The sequence below is a fragment of the Brienomyrus brachyistius genome, chromosome 24 (assembly GCF_023856365.1).
Source record: "Brienomyrus brachyistius isolate T26 chromosome 24, BBRACH_0.4, whole genome shotgun sequence".
In the NCBI taxonomy this organism is placed as follows: domain Eukaryota; kingdom Metazoa; phylum Chordata; class Actinopteri; order Osteoglossiformes; family Mormyridae; genus Brienomyrus; species Brienomyrus brachyistius.
This window is the reverse complement of record NC_064556.1, coordinates 2289072-2308677: the sequence shown is the minus strand read 5'-3', so window position 1 is coordinate 2308677 and position 19606 is coordinate 2289072. Positions and strand designations below refer to the sequence as shown.

The window sequence follows — 19606 nt, the reverse complement described above, 5'->3', positions numbered from 1 at the left end:
AAGCTACCCGAGTGGCCTGACAGCCCTATTTATGCTGAAAACTCCTTCTCAGGTCTCTTTGGCCAGTTATGTAACGGCTTCCTGCCAGTAAGAACCATACACAGGCGGGAAGGTAATTCCAGACGTATTTACTCTCTACACCTCTGCAGTTTTGACCCATTGAAGAGAGCCTCCTCACAGTGGGGGCTGCAGGAAAAATGCGAGGGGACTGGCCTTCTTCTCCTCAGGCACCAGAAGATGATCAAGCTCTGTAATTATGCCTTTCAGCCTGCGTGGGGGGGGGGGGGGGGGACTATTGTGGCTCACAGCGCTTTGTTCAAAGGTCCAAGTGCTTTGCTCAGACTAATCACATCGATCGTTTCATCCAGTGTTACATAAGCTGTAACTTCTTGGATGCTGGTTCTTAGGATGTTTTGCATTGGATACCTGCTGCCTGTAATTTTCGCTGAGCAGATGCTATGTCCTGGCTTGTGTTTTGGTCTTGGGGTACCTGGACCATGTCCCTGCCACATCCAACCATAAACTAATAATGCATAATATTTCCTGCTTGAGCCACATGGCGGACAAAGGCACCACAGCGCCACAGAGGTACCTCAAAGGCGCCACAAAGGTACCACAAGGGTACCGCTAGGGCACCACAAAGACAACCAAGGGCACTACAAACGTGCCACAGAGGTACCACAAAGGCACCACAAAGGTACCACAAGGGTACCACAAAGGTGCCAAAAGGGTACCGTAAGGGTACCACCAAGGTACCACAAAAGTACCACAAGGGTACCGTAAGGGTACCACAAAGTCACCACAAAAGTACCACAAGGGTACCGTAAGGGTACCACAAAGTCACCACAAAAGTACCACATGGGTACCACAAGGGCACCAAAAAGGCACCACAAAAGTACCACAAGGGTACCGTAAGGGTACCACAAAGTCACCACAAAAGTATCACATGGGTACCACAAGGGCACCAAAAAGGCACCACAAAAGTACCACAAGGGCACCACAAAGGCACCACAAAAGTACCACATTGGTACCACAAAGTCACCACAAAGGTACCACAAGGGCACCACAAAGGTACCACAAAGGCACCACAAAGGTACCACAAGGGTACCGTAAGGGTACCACAAAGGAGCCACAGAGGTACCACAAGGGCACCACAAGGGTACCACAAAGGTACCACAAGGGTACCGTAAGGGTACCACAAAGGAGCCACAGAGGTACCACAAAGGTACCACAAGGGTACCACAAAGGTACCACAAGGGTACCATAAGGGTACCACAAAGGAGCCACAGAGGTACCACAAGGGCACCACAAGGGTACCACAAGGGTACCACAAAGGTACCACAAGGGTACCGTAAGGGTACCACAAAGGAGCCACAGAGGTACCACAAAGGTACCACAAGGGCACCACAAGGGTACCACAAAGGTACCACAAGGGTACCGTAAGGGTACCACAAAGGAGCCACAGAGGTACCACAAAGGTACCACAAGGGTACCACAAAGGTACCACAAGGGTACCATAAGGGTACCACAAAGGAGCCACAGAGGTACCACAAGGGCACCACAAGGGTACCACAAAGGTACCACAAGGGTACCGTAAGGGTACCACAAAGGAGCCACAGAGGTACCACAAAGGTACCACAAGGGCACCACAAGGGTACCACAAAGGTACCACAAGGGTACCGTAAGGGTACCACAAAGGAGCCACAGAGGTACCACAAGGGCACCACAAGGGTACCACAAAGGTACCACAAAAGTACCACAAGGGTACCATAAGGGTACCAAAAGGCACCACAAAAGTACCACATGGGTACTACAAGGGCACCACAAAGGCACCACAAAAGTACCACATGGGTACCACAAAGTCACCACAAAAGTACCACATGGGTACTACAAGGGCACCACAAAGGCACCACAAAAGTACCACATGGGTAACATAAGGGCACCAAAAGGCACCACAAAAGTACCACATGGGTACTACAAGGGCACCACAAAGGCACCACAAAAGTACCACATGGGTACCACAAGGGCACCACAAAGGCGCCACAAAGGTACCACAAAGGTACCGCAAAGGTACCACATTCTCCGCTCTTGTTTGTGTTTCAAATGTTCTTCTTGAGAAGTATTACATTTCTGCCTGACAGGCTGCCGATGTAATTGAATTTTTATTCCTTAAGAACCGTTCTGTCATCCAGTTTTGAAAAAGTATAGAGTAGGATATTGGTAATGCAAACCCAGCAGCACGCCAGCCTCATCCAAACACTCAATAAATTTGCAATTCCCAGACTTTTTAAAAATCTGATTCTGGCACCATTGGTGCTTGGCAAAAAAAAATACGCTGAAAACCTCGATGGTGAATCGGCGGTATCGGTCATCGCTAAGCAAAGCACATAAATGCTCTTACTTAATTCTCAATGGCATGATCTGGCAACCGCATGGCATCCCAATTAACCCGCACTTTCATAAGTCCCACTGAAGAAGTTATGTCACCAGATGCCAGATTTACGAATGGCGATGTATACGGAAATGTACACTCGTACTTTCGGTAATGAAATATTTGTTTATGAATAGCGGTTTTGTTATGCCACAAATATGAAAAGTGTTGGAACAAAATCTCCAGGTGTATTATAATATCCAGTGTATGGAAGCCAATATATATTTTTTTTCCTTAATCATAGTTTGGTTATGTATCTTTTGATGAAGGGAGGAGAAGATTAATGATTAATGAAATGAATAATTAAAGTGATTAAAAATCTACATTAATCACAATACATTAATCAGCCCGTCGCCGCCCCCTGCCTGCAGGTACTTCTGAACACTTGGCTGAGTGAGAGAATTTTCGAAGATAAGATAAAGCCACTTTCTGCAGTATTAACATAAAATTAAAGTCTGCATCTTTCTGACGATAGGCGGCATTCGCGCTTTTCAGCATCTCTGTGGCATATAGTGGGTCCAGAAGGTCACAGTGTGTGTGTGTGTCTGTGTGTGTGTGTCTGCGTGTGTGTGTCTGTGTGTGTGTCTGTGTGTGTCTGTGTGTGTGTCTGTGTGTATGTCTGTGTGTGTGTCTGTGTGTGTCTGTGTGTGTCTGTGTCTGTGTGTATGTCTGTGTGTGTGTGTCTGTGTGTGTGTGTGTCTGTGTGTGTCTGTGTCTGTGTGTATGTCTGTGTGTGTGTGTCTGTGTGTGTGTGTCTGTGTGTGTGTGTGTCTGTGTGTGTGTGTCTGTCTGTGTCTGTGTGTCTGTGTGTGTCTGCGTGTGTGTGTCTGTGTGTTTGTGTGTGTCTGTGTGTGTGTGTGTGTGTCTGAGGTGATTCTATAGCGCATTTCTGATGTGGTTTGTCATGTAGATTTAGTAGGATTTTGGATGGATTTTAATAGGATTTTGGTCGCGATGCAACATTTGTGGGTAGTATTAGCAACTGTGTTACTGCTTTAGTCTTCCTCTTTCGATATTTGTGTGTGTGTGTGTGTGTGTGTGTGTGTGTGTGTGTGTGTGGGTGGGATGCCGAAGCACAAATATTCGGTAACCTTCTCGACTTCCTACAAGTGATGCACCGAAACTGCAAAAAAAAAAAAAAAAAAGTCTGACAGTTTCTTTCAATACATTTTATGTTCAGTCCTAAATCTACCTGCTGAGTAGCTCGGGGTGAGACTGTAAGGATTTATAAGCCTGTAACCTACATGTCACAAAAATTACAGCGGCCCTGTTGAAATTGTCCTCTCCTTGATAAATTCTCATTCACCCTCAGTTTGTACCCATTAAAGTTCTGATTAAAGTACGGGGACGTGGGGGGGGGGGGGGCAGGATTAAACCATCATTAAGCCCCCGTGATACATTAAGGAGTGTTACGGTCGGGCAGATCGAGCGACGGGCGCCTACAGACTAACCCTTCACTCCAGTGACTGTCCATGTCTTACACATTTAGAAACATTTTGGTTTCATCTCCAGCTAAAACGTAAATGATCTCTCATTACCGCCTCGCTGGTCCAGGCTATGCTAAATACCAGCTAGTACTTTCATTTGCTTCTTGTTTTGCCATCGACTTCTGCACGACTCCATTATTCCTCGGCTTTATCTCGAAACCATCCCTTAATAAAAGAATTTATCCGGACGTGGCCGAGAGTGTTTCCCTTACTTATCTCGGGCTCTCTGTTAATTAACGGCGAATACGGTAATTATAAGGGACTGTTCAGAGAAGCAAGATGCAGTGCGACCCCCACCCCCGATTAAAAGTTTCTAACGGAAGACGGCAAGCTGAGGAGAGCTCCGGATCGAGAGACTCCGGGCAGGATAACGGCGCGCTGTCAGATAATTTGATCACTGGAGAAGAGATGGAGTCCTAATCTATCTGACTCCTCTGAATAACACAATGATACAATTATTGTATCAGTTGCCCTTGACTCCTCTGTTCTGCTTCTTGATACTGGACCTGCAAAGAAGGTGCAGGATGGACGTGGGTGACCGTGTGTGAGGTCTTATTCCCATAGCGAAGAGAGCTGGGTTAAGGGAGCGTCATCAAATTAATGACTAATTGAAAAAAATGGCTCGATGAAGACGAGAAAGAGGACACTGTCATTCCGGGGGTGGGATTCTTTTTCGCGGTCATGATGCATTGTTCCCATGACCCCATTTTCCCAGTGCCTTCAATAAGTTTGCAAATGAATGCAGAGATTCCAGGAGGTGTGTGCGGTGGGCTTGCTGGACTCTCCCCAGCCCCGGATGTTTATGCAAATCAGGTCATTATTTTAGAGGGATCTTCTCCAGGTTCTCCAGGTCAAACAGCACCCCGGTATCCGGACGCTGCGCTGATGCTCTGCTAGCTGTACGTGCTGCTATTTGTCCAATATCAGAAATCAAGTATTATTCGTTATTGTATTATTCATTACCATGAGTTAGTGGAAATGGTGGCTGACCTTCCTGGAAAGTGTGTGTGAGTGAGAGAGAGAGAGAGAGAGCATGACTTAAAGATGGCCGACTTGACGAATGAGCATGTGGACGAATCTGAAGTGAGGCAGCATGTCGCGTCATGAAGGCACGCGGGAGAGTCAGAGCCGCAGAGCTGCGCGTCTGCCATGCAGTCAGACAGCCGGGGGGGTGTGGGGCGAGGACAGAGAGCTGAGCTGAGCAGCCAGGAGGCTGGGGAGGGAGTGTAGGGGGCGTCCCGTTGCTCCTGCCGCCTGCGGCCAATGCATGTCGACTAAAGTGCCGAGACCCTGGGGGGCCACTGGAGGGGGGCAAGGGGCCCACAGGGGCCCTCGTTCACCCCGCTTTACTGTATGCCCATGATGAGTGCCCGAGCGTGCAGCGATGCACGGTAATGCAGATGTGCATGTACACGTGAGGTCGCAGGGCAGCTCGGATCCAGAAGGTAACAGCGGCTATCATCACGTGTGGATTGCAGCAGGAGTGGATGGCATGCAAATGATATGCAAACAATATGCAAATGCTAGTGCAGGAGAAATCGATCTCTCTCGTTCCATGCGGCTCGTTAACTGCAAGGTCCGCGGAGCGTCCTGTGCCGTCGATGGGGATCCCTGCATCAGGGCGGCTGCAGCGTGCGTCCCAGAGGCATGGGGCTTCACCCCCAGGGGGCGCCAACGCGGGCCTGTTCAGTTTGGAGACACTGGCCGAACAAGCCATAGGAGTGTGGATGGAAGGATGGATGGACAGATGGATACATGGATGTATGGACGGATGGATGGATGATAGACAGATGATGGATGGATGGATGGATGGATGGATAGATTATTAATCCTGAGGGAATTGCAAGTTTACAGTACACACATACAGTAAAAACACATTTAGGCATTAATAGACAGTAACAACAAATAATGAATGACAATAAACAATGAGTGCAAAAGAGAAAGAATTGCATGTATTTCCTTAGTAACAGATTAGAGCTGATTGGCTAAACACGCATCATTGCCTGGGTTAAATGTCATTTTTAAAAAGTCCCCTTTTTTAAAAAAAAAACAGCCCCATCAGCCAGCCCCATTCCTGTGTAATCGCCGGTGCTCCGGTTACCGGGCCTGCAGAGGGAACTTCGCAAATGAGCGCGAGTGGAAGCTGTAATGAGATTGATCGGAGCTGGCAACAGCGGTGTGAGCTATGATTGCACAATTATTTAAAGGTGCCTGAAAGACAGCCGGCGAGTGCCAAGCCAAACGCAGAGAGGGGTGGGACCCCCCAATGGCGGAGCAGACCCCACCGCCAAATCAGCAGGCAAGGAAAGAAAAAATGTTTAGCATTTCAATAAAGAGAGACAGCCTGTGATGGATTGGCGCCCCTTCCGGGGATATTCCCCGCCTTGCACCCATTGCTTCCGGAATAAGCCCCAGACCTCTGCAACCCTGCACAGGAAACGAGGGATAGAGGATGGATGGATGAATGAATGAATGAATGAATGAATGAACACCAAAAACATTTCAGTATTCATTTCAGTTTATAAGTGTATTGTAAAAACTTGATGAAAGACAAGAGTTGATAAAATTATGTAATTATTTTAATCTTTTATATCTCTTTCATATAGCACATTTCTATTGTAAGTATCTGACTTGTATTTAATATTATTTGGTTGTGATATTGAAGTAAAAATGTGTCACTGTTATGATCACAGTGTCTCAGTGGGCAAAGCTGCTGCCTCAAACCTCCAGGATGCTGCTCTGCATGTTTAGTTTTCATGCTGCATATTGCATATGGATATTGCATGTTTCCATGCTGCATATTGCATATGGATATTGCATGTTTCCATGCTGCATATTGCATATGGATATTGCATGTTTTCATATTGCATATGGATAACGCATGTTTTCATGTTGCATATTGCACATTGCATATGGATATATCATGGTTTCATATTGCATATGGATATAGCATGTTTTCATGTTGCATATTGCACATTGCATATGGATATTGCATGTTTTCATATTGCATGTTGCACATCGCATACTGATTTTGCATGTTTTTATAATGCATGTTGCATATTGCACTAGGAAAGTGCATGTTTTCATATTGCATGTTTCATAGGGATATAGCCTGTGTTACCTGTGTCATGTGGTTTTCTCCAGGCTCCTAAAGCCACGCATTTAGGTTGATTGGCGTCTCTGAATTGCATATTGTGCGTGCTGGTGGGTGCCCTGGGGTCAGTTGGCATCTCGTCCAGGGTGTCCCCCAGCCTGCTGCCCTCTCCTCACCGTAACAAGCTGTTGGAAGATGGATGGAATATTAAAAGGATTAGTCCATTATCACAAGGCCCATAAAACTGACGTAATCTCAGTTTTCAGTCGGAGGTAAAACCACTTTTGATTAACCTTTCATGTCATTTGACAGCTATGAGTATTTTCCTATAAGTTTTCCTAAGAAAAAGCCCCCTATCACTTGTCCTTATGGGGGAAGATTCTAGGAATTTTTAAGGTGGGGGCATAAGAGAGACCATGATTCATACAGCCAGTTATATGTTTTGAATCGGTGAGTGATGGGTAGGGCCAGTTGGTGGAGCCAATCAGCTTTCAGTTGCCCCTCTGGCCCTGCCCTTGAATTCGCCCTTGATGGGTGCATGGGGTGGACACAATAATGGGAACAGCTAATAATGTATGGATACCCAGGACTTAATAATCACTATGGTTATTTGGCATCTTTGAGACTCTCCCGGTTGCCTCATGTTGCACTGAGAATTTGCATATCAAAGTGCTAACTGTCAGGTCTCCTTCGTCAGTGACGCATGCTGCTAATTGGCATCCAGCCTAATATGACTCACCTTGGTTGCCAAGTTGTGATTTAGTTGCTTCAAAGTTCCTCCTCATGCAGCGTCTCTCTTTGTCACGCCCTGTGCGTGTTTGCGGTTCACCTGTGAAATGGTTCTGAGTGAAAGAGGAAAGGTGCATTATCAAACACAGAACAAATGTCTGGAGCGGATATGCTGGCTGCAAGCAGAGTCGTCCACGGCAACACCGCCTGGTTCTGGAGTTGCTGACGGAGCAGAGAAGTAGTAACGACTCCTACTACAGGGGTAAGAGTCTGTCCGCAATGACCTCGCAACCGAAACGCGACGAATCAGGAGATACAGGTGTGTCGATTCAACGGTCAAAGAAAAAGTTGATAAATGTTCTTCACCGTAAAACTTGCATTTTATAAACATTGCATTTTCTTAGCTACATTTCCCTAATATTCTTTTTCAGGATGTTCTATTACTTGTCTGTACTGTGTGTGCAGTCTTCACACAGTCTTGTTTTGCAGTATATGTGTAGTTGCCTGTGCTTTTCGTACCTTTGCTCTTTTATGCGTCAGAGTTTCCTCCTAGGATCAATAAAGTCACCCCTCTCATGTTATATTATGTTACGTTATATGTTATATTTTATATTATGTTATGTTTTATGTCACATTGTCTTATCTTGTCTTGTCTTTCCTATCTTGTCTTGTCTTCTATCGCTCTGTCTTTTCTTTCAACAGTGCAGCTGACACACTTACCATTTTTGAATTTAAGTTATGCGCTACGCTGTTTGTGCAGACGAACTTCAGCTTGGGTACACTGTCAGCAGAGCAGAGAACAGAAGGTCCCGCCTAGATGTTCCCTCACGCTGCTCCCCGCCTTCTTCCCCCCATAACATTCGTTTCATTTGCTGAAAGCTGAAGCCTGCATTCTGGGCTTCTCCCTTCAGGGCCCGTCCTCCATTATTGGCTCAGACTCCATTGCTTTTACCCTTCAGTTGCAGGGAGACTTTGTCTAACAAAGTATCACCCCGACGAAGGGATTAAATCCATGTACTCCTACAGCCACAGGTTCCTGGCAACAAAGTCAGATTATGGAGATGAACACCCAACACCCACATGAAAGAGGGGCCGGCCTGCCTGGACCCCAGGGGGCGACATCAGCACCTTCTCGGGCTCAGCCAGGCTTAATGAGTGCCAGTAAAACAGCGGCTCTTTTGTTTCAAAATAAAAAAAAAAAACATTCTTGTGAGCAGTGAGAAGCCATCACATTAATTAAATTTGCTCTAAAGACTATATTAGCAGCATTAAAAATGCAGGTATAAATTTCCAGCCTGACATGCATTGTTCGTATCATTATGTCGTATTTCATTTGCTGCTAAATAGTATTATGTTACACAAACAGCTCTAACTATTCTAACTAGTTCTCGAAAGCAAGGCCTGCCCTTCAACTCACGTAAAAGGTTCGTTTGGCTTTTAAGTGACTGACTTTCAGCTGAGTGCACTCATTTGAGGTTTTTGTCTTAATTAAAGATGCATTGTCTTCATTTTATGGAGAGCTGAGGGCTTCTGCTGAAGCAAGCTGTGAATGGAACAAAATAAACATGTCCCTCATCCAGTGCCGGCTTCTTATGGGGACCGGATTTGGCTGAGGCTCCTTGGCAGCCCACAGGACCTCACACCTACATGCTCACAGGGCCGGGCTGCTTAGTGATCCCATAATGATGTCACCTGACTCGCTGGAGTCACGCCCATCCTGAAACAACACTGCCCGCTGTCTCTTATCTTCCTCTTGTTAGAAAACTAATTTAAAGCATAATAGTTATTATATGCCAGGAATATACTGATTTATTCTAGGAAGTTCCATAATTGGTGGAGTGTGACCTCACGCCTCCAGAATGGACGTTTCTGTACCTACCCCCAGCGATGTGTGTGGGTGGTCTGCACGTTCCCCTTGTGCTTGTGTGGGTTTTCAGCTGGTATTCCGGTTTACGTGTGTGTGGGTGGTCTGCACGTTCCCCTTGTGCATGTGTGGGTTTTCAGCTGGTATTCCGGTTTACGTGTGTGTGGGTGGTCTGCACGTTCCCCTTGTGCATGTGTGGGTTTTCAGCTGGTATTCCGGTTTACGTGTGTGTGGGTAGTCTGCACATTCCCCTTGTGCTTGTGTGGGGTTTCAGCTGGTATTCCGGTTTACGTGTGTGTGGGTGGTCTGCACGTTCCCCTTGTGCTTGTGTGGGTTTTCAGCTGGTATTCCGGTTTACGTGTGTGTGGGTGGTCTGCACGTTCCCCTTGTGCTTGTGTGGGTTTTCAGCTGGTATTCCGGTTTACGTGTGTGTGGGTGGTCTGCACATTCCCCTTGTGCTTGTGTTGGGTTTCAGCTGGTATTCCGGTTTACGTGTGTGTGGGTAGTCTGCACATTCCCCTTGTGCTTGTGTGGGTTTTCAGCTGGTATTCCGGTTTACGTGTGTGTGGGTAGTCTGCACATTCCCCTTGTGCTTGTGTGGGGTTTCAGCTGGTATTCCGGTTTACGTGTGTGTGGGTGGTCTGCACGTTCCCCTTGTGCTTGTGTGGGTTTTCAGCTGGTATTCCGGTTTACGTGTGTGTGGGTGGTCTGCACATTCCCCTTGTGCTTGTGTTGGGTTTCAGCTGGTATTCCGGTTTACGTGTGTGTGGGTAGTCTGCACATTCCCCTTGTGCTTGTGTGGGTTTTCAGCTGGTATTCCGGTTTACGTGTGTGTGGGTAGTCTGCACATTCCCCTTGTGCTTGTGTGGGGTTTCAGCTGGTATTCCGGTTTACGTGTGTGTGGGTAGTCTGCACATTCCCCTTGTGCTTGTGTGGGTTTTCAGCTGGTATTCCGGTTTACGTGTGTGTGGGTAGTCTGCACATTCCCCTTGTGCTTGTGTGGGGTTTCAGCTGGTATTCCGGTTTACGTGTGTGTGGGTGGTCTGCACGTTCCCCTTGTGCTTGTGTGGCTTTTCAGCTGGTATTCCGGTTTACATGTGTGTGGGTGGTCTGCACATTCCCCTTGTGCTTGTGTGGGTTTTCAGCTGGTATTCCGGTTTACGTGTGTGGGGCTAGTCTGCACATTCCCCTTGTGCTTGTGTGGGTTTTCAGCTGGTATTCCGGTTTACGTGTGTGTGGGTAGTCTGCACATTCCCCTTGTGCTTGTGTGGGTTTTCAGCTGGTATTCCGGTTTACGTGTGTGTGGGTGGTCTGCACGTTCCCCTTGTGCTTGTGTGGGTTTTCAGCTGGTATTCCGGTTTACGTGTGTGTGGGTAGTCTGCACATTCCCCTTGTGCTTGTGTGGGGTTTCAGCTGGTATTCCGGTTTACGTGTGTGTGGGTGGTCTGCACGTTCCCCTTGTGCTTGTGTGGCTTTTCAGCTGGTATTCCGGTTTACGTGTGTGTGGGTAGTCTGCACATTCCCCTTGTGCTTGTGTGGGTTTTCAGCTGGTATTCCGGTTTACGTGTGTGTGGGTAGTCTGCACATTCCCCTTGTGCTTGTGTGGGGTTTCAGCTGGTATTCCGGTTTACGTGTGTATGGGTGGTCTGCACGTTTCCCTTGTGCTTGTATGGATTTTCAGCTGGTATTCCGGTTTATGCCACCATCCAAAAATGTGTGATTAGATGGACTGGTGACTTTTAATTTCCCTCAGTGGGTAGCTGTGTGTGTGTGTGTGTGCCCTGTAATAGACTGCCACCCCATGCTGTGTGTGTGTGTGCCCTGTAATAGACTGCCACCCCATGCTGTGTGTGTGCCCTGTAATAGACTGCCACCCCATGCTGTGTGTGTGTGTGCCCTGTAATAGACTGTCACCCCATGCTGTGTGTGTGTGTGTGCCCTGTAATAGACTGCCACCCCATGCTGTGTGTGTGTGTGCCCTGTAATAGACTGCCACCCCATGCTGTGTGTGTGTGTGCCCTGTAATAGACTGCCACCCCATGCTGTGTGTGTGCGCCCTGTAATAGACTGCCACCCCATGCTCTGTGTGTGTGCCCTGTAATAGACTGCCACCCCATGCTGTGTGTGTGTGTGTGCCCTGTAATAGACTGCCACCCCATGCTGTGTGTGTGTGTGCACGCTGTAATAGACTGCCACCCCATGCTGTGTGTGTGTGTGCCCTGTAATAGACTGCCACCCCATGCTGTGTGTGTGTGTATGCCCTGTAATAGACTGCCACCCCATGCTGTGTGTGTGTGCCCTGTAACAGACTGCCACCCCATGCTGTGTGTGTGTGTGTGCCCTGTAATAGACTGCCACCCCATGCTGTGTGTGTGTGTGCCCTGTAATATACTGCCACCCCATGCTGTGTGTGTGTGTGTGTGCCCTGTAATAGACTGCCACCCCATGCTGTGTGTGTGTGTGTGCCCTGTAATAGACTGCCACCCCATGCTGTGTGTGTGTGTGTGTGTGCCCTGTAATAGACTGCCACCCCATGCTGTGTGTGTGTGCCCTGTAATAGACTGCCACCCCATGCTGTGTGTGTGTGTGTGCCCTGTAATAGACTGCCACCCCATGCTGTGTGTGTGTGCTCTGTAATAGACTGCCACCCCATGCTGTGTATGTGTGTGTGTGTGCCCTGTAATAGACTGCCACCCCATGCTGTGTGTGTGTGTGTGTGTGTGCCCTGTAATAGACTGCCACCCCATGCTGTGTGTGTGTGTGTGTGCCCTGTAATAGACTGCCACCCCATGCTGTGTGTGTGTGTGTGTGTGTGTGTGTGCCCTGTAATAGACTGCCACCCCATGCTGTGTGTGCCTCTACCTCGCGCCCTCCAGTGCCTGGGATATGTGCCAACTTCAGCAGAGCCCTGCACTGGATAAGCAGTTATGTCCAATGAATGCATCCTTAGTCTTTCGGAGCCCCAGATATTCTTGTCTGGGAGCAGAGCACTCATAAGATTTTCAGGTCCCGGCAGGTCATTGACGTGATGGAAAGATCCGGTAGACTTATGAATAAACCAACCCTGTGTGTGATCCTTCAAAAATGCTGGCAAAATAAAAGCAGAGATCCACTGCAAAGTACCATCGTTCTTTTCCTTGATGGCATATCAAAGATCTTCTGTTTATTTTTAATACAAAAGGTTTGGCAGTCATCACCCCTTTCGGGACATTTCACACAAAGGGCTTCCTTCTCTGTAGCTTATTGGGAGGAGTAATTAAATACTTTTACATGGGGAGGGGCACAACTCTAGCCCTCGAGGGCAGAAGTGCAACAGGCTTCAGGGAACATTTTAATTAGAGGCAGGTCATGTGACTTACTTTTCAAATAATTACTCCAGTAAAGCAATTAGGAGCAGAGACTGACCAAAAACTGGCAGGACCCCATGGGCCCCGTGCTCGACACCGCACCATGACCTTGGCGAATATCCCCGCACGCTCGCATTTGACCCCCTTTCATGAGGCTGACGCTGAAACTGGATAGTGAGTTGGGTGCCTCTGCTTGCCGTTCATTAAAATTGCAGCTTCACCCCAGGGCGGGCCGCCTCTCAGGTGGACGACGCCCCGGGAAGGCGGGACCTGCGCGCCAGAAGGCCCTGCGTCTCGGCTGCCATTGAAGGCTTGAATTTCATAGATCGCCGGGTCACGGCATCGCCGTACCTCATCGCCCAGTGCTTCCTAAATTACAAAGCCGGGCCAGAAGTGAGAGGCCCTCTACCTATCAGGTGAGGGCATTTAGAAACACTCTGGGGGGGGGCATTCTGTGGCCTCACATCTCCAGGATTGGGCATTTAAATCCTGCTCTGTTTGTGTGGAGGAGTCCGTCCTCCCCGTCTTGTATGAGTTTCTGTCTGGGTACTCCAGTTTCCTCCTCATAAGACATGTGGTTAGGCTAACTGGTGAACTGGTGATGTGCCCATCGTGTGTGTGTGTGTGTCCTGTGATGCACTGGCTTCCAGTGCAGGGTGGACCTCAGCCTTGTGCCCTGTGATGGACTGGCATCCAGTGCAGGGTGGACCTCAGCCTTGTGCCCTGTGATGCACTGGCATCCAGTGCAGGGTGTATGTCAGCCTTGTGTCCTGTGATGGACTGGCATCCAGTGCAGGGTGGACCTCAGCCTTGTGTCCAGTGATGGACTGGCATCCAGTGCAGGGTGTACCTCAGCCTTGTGCCCCGTGTTGGACTGGCATCCAGTGCAGGGTGTACCTCATCCTACTCATATACAGAGGGGGCTGGATTCTCATCTCCAGCAGGGGAGGTGCCATGTATCAGTGCTCCCCACTGAGGGACCCTGCTGGCCCTAACCAGTGCATGTTTTATATATCAGATTTTCTGCCATTCTGGTACCTGATGGGGTGGCCAAGTGGTTAAGGTGAAAGGCTGCTGCTTTATTGTGATCTGCACGCATGGATTTGAATTCCATCCTTGTCAGACATTTTTGGTTTGCAGTCTTTCTATATGATGGTCATCCATAGACAGAAATACATTTCTGGGGGGGGCAGCAACCCTACTGTTAGGTCCCTCTTAGTAGATCTCGCACACTGAGGGTGGGGTCCACATGGATTTCATCACCTGGGGGCCTATAGGCGTACCCCTCCATTGATTTTGATGACCAGGGGGTGGAAGCAAATTAGTAATTTCACTAGCAGGCTACATGCCTGTCCGGTAGCGAAAAAATTTGTGGGGGAGCCTGTTAAAACCCGTTCTTGTATTACGTGGCTACATGCCTGGTGTAAAGATCCATCACTGCTGCTGTTTCTCTCGTAGATGCTGTGCTGTCCTTGTCCTCCCCAGACGGCCTGGCTAAGGGTGATCACATGACATCTGCTGGTCGTCGCACACCACAGTCCTGCAGGGCTGCTCACGGTGGTGCTGCACGGGCCCCTGCTGTCGCTCCATCATGCCCATCATCTTGCCACAGTGGGGCTCCTGAGGGCCACGTCTGCTGATGTGCAGAACATTCACTGTGAGAATGCATGGTGCTTTGGCTCACTGGCTGGTGACAATTAGCATGTCGGCCTCCCTTTTAGTTTGCCCCGAATAATACTCCAACCACAAGAAAGCACAGTGGACTTTACTGGCAGAGCCATAATACTCTAACCACATGAAAGCACAGTAGACTTTACTGGCAGAGCCATAATACTCTAACCACATGAAAGCGCAGTACACTTTACTGGCAGAGCGATAATACTCTAACCACATGAAAGCGCAGTACACTTTACTGGCAGAGCAATAATACTCCAACCACATGAAAGCGCAGTACACTTTACTAGCAGAGCGATAATACTCTAACCACATAAAAAGAAGTACGCTTTACTGGCAGAGTGAAAATACTCTAACCACATGAAAGCACAGTACACTTTACTAGCAGAGTGATAATACTCTAACCACATGAAAGCGCAGTACACTTTACTGGCAGAGCGATAATACTCCAACCACATGAAAGCGCAGTACACTTTACTAGCAGAGCGATAATACTCTTACCACATGAAAGCACAGTACACTTTACTAACAAAGCGATAATACTCTAACCACATGAAAGCACAGTAAACTTTACTTGCAGAGCGATAATACTCTAACCACATAAAAAGAAGTACGCTTTACTGGCAGAGTGAAAATACTCTAACCACATGAAAGCACAGTACACTTTACTAGCAAAGCGATAATACTCTAACCACATGAAAGCACAGTAAACTTTACTTGCAGAGCGATAATACTCTAATCACATGAAAAAGAAGTACACTTTACTGGCAGAGTGAAAATACTCTAACCACATGAAAGCGCAGTACACTTTACTAGCAGAGCGATAATACTCTAACCACATAAAAGCGCAGTACACTTTACTAGCAGAGTGATAATACTCTAACCACATAAAAGCGCAGTACACTTTACTAGCAGAGTGATAATACTCTAACCACATGAAACCACGGTATTCTGTACTGGGCAGAGCGATAATTCTCCAAGCAAATTAAAGCACTGTACATTACTGAAGTGATAATTCCCCAGTCTCAGTATACTTTACTTTACGTTGCTGCAGATTTGTTGGCTGCACATCCATGATGCGAATCTCCCGTTCCACCACATCCTAAAGGCGCTCTATTGGATTGAGATCTAGTGACTGTGGAGGCCATTTGAGTACAGTGGACTCATTGTCATGTTCAAGAAACCAGTCTGAGATGATTCGAGCTTTATAACATGGTGCATTATCCTGCTGGAAGTAGCCATCAGAATGTGGTCATATAGGGATGGACATCGTCAGCAACAATACTCAGGTAGACTGTGGCATTGCAACGATGATCAATTAGTACTAAGGGGCCCAAAGTGTGCCAAGAAAATGTCCCCCACACTATTACACCACCCCCACCAGCCTGAACTGTTGATACAAGGCAGGATGGATCCATGCTTTCATGTTGTTGACGCCAAATTCTGTCCCTATCATCCGAATGTCGCAGCAGAAACCGAAACTCATCTGACCAGGCAACATTTTTCCAATCTTCTATTGTCCAATTTCGGTGAGCCTGTGCGAATTGTAGCCTCAGTTTCCTGTTCATTGCTGACAGGAGTGGCACCCAGTGTGGTCTTCTGCTGCTGTAGCCCATCTGCCTCAAGGTTCGACGAGTTGTGCATTCAGAGATGCTCTTCTGCATACCTTGGTTGTAACGAGTGGTTATTTGAGTTACTGTTGCCTTTCTATCAGCTCGAACCACTCTGGCCATTCTCCTCTGACCTCTGGCACCAACAAGGCATTTTCGCCCACAGAACTGCCGCTCACTGGATGTTTTCCCTTTTTCGGACCATTCCCTGTATACCCTAGAGATGGTTGTGCGTGACAATCCCAGAAGATCAGCAGTTTCTGCAATACTCAGACTAGGCACCAACAACCATGCCACGTTCAAAGTCACTTAAATCACCTTTCTTCCCCATTCTGAAGCTCGGTTTGAACTGCAGCGGTTCGTCTTGACCAAGTCAACATGCCTAAATGCATTGAGTTGCCACCATGTGATTGGCTGATCAGTAATTTGCGTCAACGAGCAGTTGGACAGGCGTGCCTAATAAAGTGGCCGGCGAGTGTATTTATACTTTATTTAGCCATATTTTCTGTTTCAGACATTTCTTCCATTTATTTCATGTCAAGTTCCTAGTTATATGCCTACTTTGATGTTTTGTGCATGCCTTCCTTTTGCGCCGTCTAATCCTGTTATATGTTACATGCCACTGACTGGATGGCATGAGTGAGAATTCCTATGCAGTGATGTACAAAAAAGGTGAAGAACGAATCGTGACTCTTACCTACATATGAGATCTGCTCAATTACAGCTCAGTTGGATCTGCTCTGCTCCTGTCGGTTCACAGAGCACATGACCGACGTTCTCGTACCGAGGCAGCCTGGGCTTCCAGGAGCCGTGAATACGACAGATGTAAATAATTTCTGGGGCATCTGTGACAAAATCCTACATCGTAACACATCAGCGCTGAAGGACTGTGTGTGAATATAGTTGAGCAATTTCTGTTGTTTGGTTGCACTGGCTGGTTTTGTCTTCACATGTTAGTATGGTGTAAATAAATAAGCGAATGGCCATGAGGTCAGCCTAACCGCGATTCTCTATTCCGGAATTATCAACATAATCACTACTTCTGCTCACAGTGTCTCCATCGTCATCGTTTATTGTCAGAATTCTGTGTGACTCATGATTCATTGTTTATGGAGAAAAAAAACACACATATATCAAGCATAATGCATTTGTCTCTGTGTCACTGCAAATAATGGCAGATGATGCCGTGCTTCTCCTGAAATGCTTTGCGGAACAAAGAAGCCCTGCATCGTTACCCACCTGCCCTCAGTTTGAGCCCGAATGCACTGGTTCTCCAGCCAAGCAACGTGCGATTAAGTAACAGCACTTTTAGATACCAGACGTGAGAACCCCGAGATGGTAGCAAGTTCTTCAAATCTTGCTGCAGCTGTAATAATTTACCCAGAAGTCTGTTCTGGAGGCGCGCTGGCTGGGGGGCTATGAAAGGCCTCAGAGTGGCATTTCACATGGGCACTGCGAGAGAGACCAGTGACAGCAAACTGGAGGCTTTTCAAAGGGGCGCTGGCTGATGACAAACGCCATCAAGAACGAATAATTAAGTCGCATCACTAGCTTCCGACAAGACTTTCTATAGTCAGACTCGGTAGCATCTTCCTGCTTTTTAATGCATTCTGTCCACCAACACGTGACAAATATGTCACTAGGAATTGGTGAATGAATCCGTTCTGGCCTCAGTTCAATATCAAAGAATAGTGAAGGCGGAAGGATGGTGCTGAGTAGGCAGTGCTCCGGTCCTTCCACTCTCACGATTGGGTTTCAGTCCCCTTTCTGTTGGGGGGGGGGGGGCTTTCATATTCAACCTACATTGGTTGACTTCCTTCTGGTTACTTTGGAGTCCTGCCACAGTCCAAAGACAATGGTCTTTATGAACTGCTTGTGGTGTATCAATGAGCATTTCATATTTTATTTACTTAACAGGGGCAGTGCTCATTGGTCAACAATAAAAAAACGAATTAGCACTATAGGCTAATTTTCATCTGTCGTCCCTGGTCAGCTCTTACCCTGTACTTCCAGGGTGTCCCCCATTCACTGTGCCCTGTGCTGCCTGGGAATGGCTCCATCCCCCCTCTGACCCCCACCAGGATAACTAGGCTGAAGATTGATGGAAGACCCTGAAGGTAGTACGAGTACTCGAATGAGTAAACTAATTAGCAAAATTAGCTCTCAACAAACGGCAAGCAATAAATACACCTTGTGCTGGACACTTCCCTGCAGTTAAGCTTCTTTTAATGAAAGGTGATCGTTGATCCGTTAATTGCAATAACCCTCTGGAATTCCAGTGAGGCTTATTGGTTATCAATACACACCTCAGGCTAGAAGAGATCCATTCATCCATCTTCCATAGCTGCGTATCTAAGATAGGGTCATGGTGAGCTGGGTCTCTATCTCAGGGAACATAGGTCATGAGGACCGGGACACACTGGACAGGGTGAGGCTCCGGGAAGCGGCTCGGTGGAATCTGTCCTAGCTGGACAGACAGTGCTGTGTGGAATCTGTCCTAGCTGGACAGACAGTGCTGTGTGGAATCTGTCCTAGCTGGACAGACAGTGCTGTGTGGAATCTGTCCTAGCTGGACAGACAGTGCTGTGGGGAATCTGTCCTAGCTGGACAGATAGACAGTGTGGAATCTGTCCTAGCTGGACAGACAGACAGTGTGGAATCTGTCCTAGCTGGACAGACAGACAGTGTGGAATCTGTCCTAGCTGGACAGACAGTGCTGTGGGGAATCTGTCCTAGCTGGACAGACAGACAGTGTGAAATCTGTCCTAGCTGGACAGACAGACAGTGTGGAATCTGTCCTAGCTGGACAGACAGACAGTGTGGAATCTGTCCTAGCTGGACAGACAGACAGTGTGGAATCTGTCCTAGCTGGACAGACAGTGTGGAATCTCTCCTAGCTGGACAGACAGTGTTATGTCTGTCTTCTGGGTCTCTTGTCTTGCTTTGGACAGGAGCAGCCAAAGTTTCCTCGGAATGCTGCGTCCCCCTGTCCTGTCCCGACTGGACGTTCTGCCGCCTCTCTTCACACTTGCTTGCTTTCTCCTTTAGTCAAAGATTCCTGTTCTTTAAGCCTAAAAGATTTAGTACATGTAGCTGCTCAGATTTATGGTTTGGCCGTGAGGAAGTCCATCGTTTAAAGTACCTGTCTGATAAAGTCCTTTGAATGTTTGTCATCTTAAGGTTGTTTGATGTTCGACTCTGGACGCCGGCTGCTTGTATCACTTTGTGTCTCCAAAAGACGTCTCAGCTTCGCTTTGCTGAAAGAGTCTCCTCAAATATGATGAAGAGGTGCACGTCAAAAAGGAAACCCCCGGTAAACAAACCATCCGTTCCGGCTCCTTTTACTGCCTCGTATGGTAAACGGCTGAGG

General features: G+C 47.7%; 1 protein-coding gene and 1 long non-coding RNA gene across 2 annotated transcripts in view; one reads left to right on the top strand and one right to left on the bottom strand.

Annotated features, from left to right (window-relative positions):
• Window positions 1-5848: 5848 nt before the first annotated feature.
• LOC125720193 (uncharacterized) lies at window positions 5849-9015 on the bottom strand. Its single transcript, XR_007385376.1, has 4 exons — window positions 8462-9015; window positions 7752-7854; window positions 7040-7197; window positions 5849-6345 (listed from the first exon to the last, which is right to left on the bottom strand). It is a non-coding gene; the product is annotated as an uncharacterized LOC125720193 (long non-coding RNA).
• The window catches only part of LOC125720187 (neurexin-1-like), a 609464-nt gene continuing 597668 nt past the window's right edge, over window positions 7811-19606 (top strand). The window contains 2 exon segments of the mRNA XM_048995368.1: window positions 7811-8003; window positions 14411-18353. The gene's annotated coding sequence lies outside the window, so the exon portion shown is untranslated.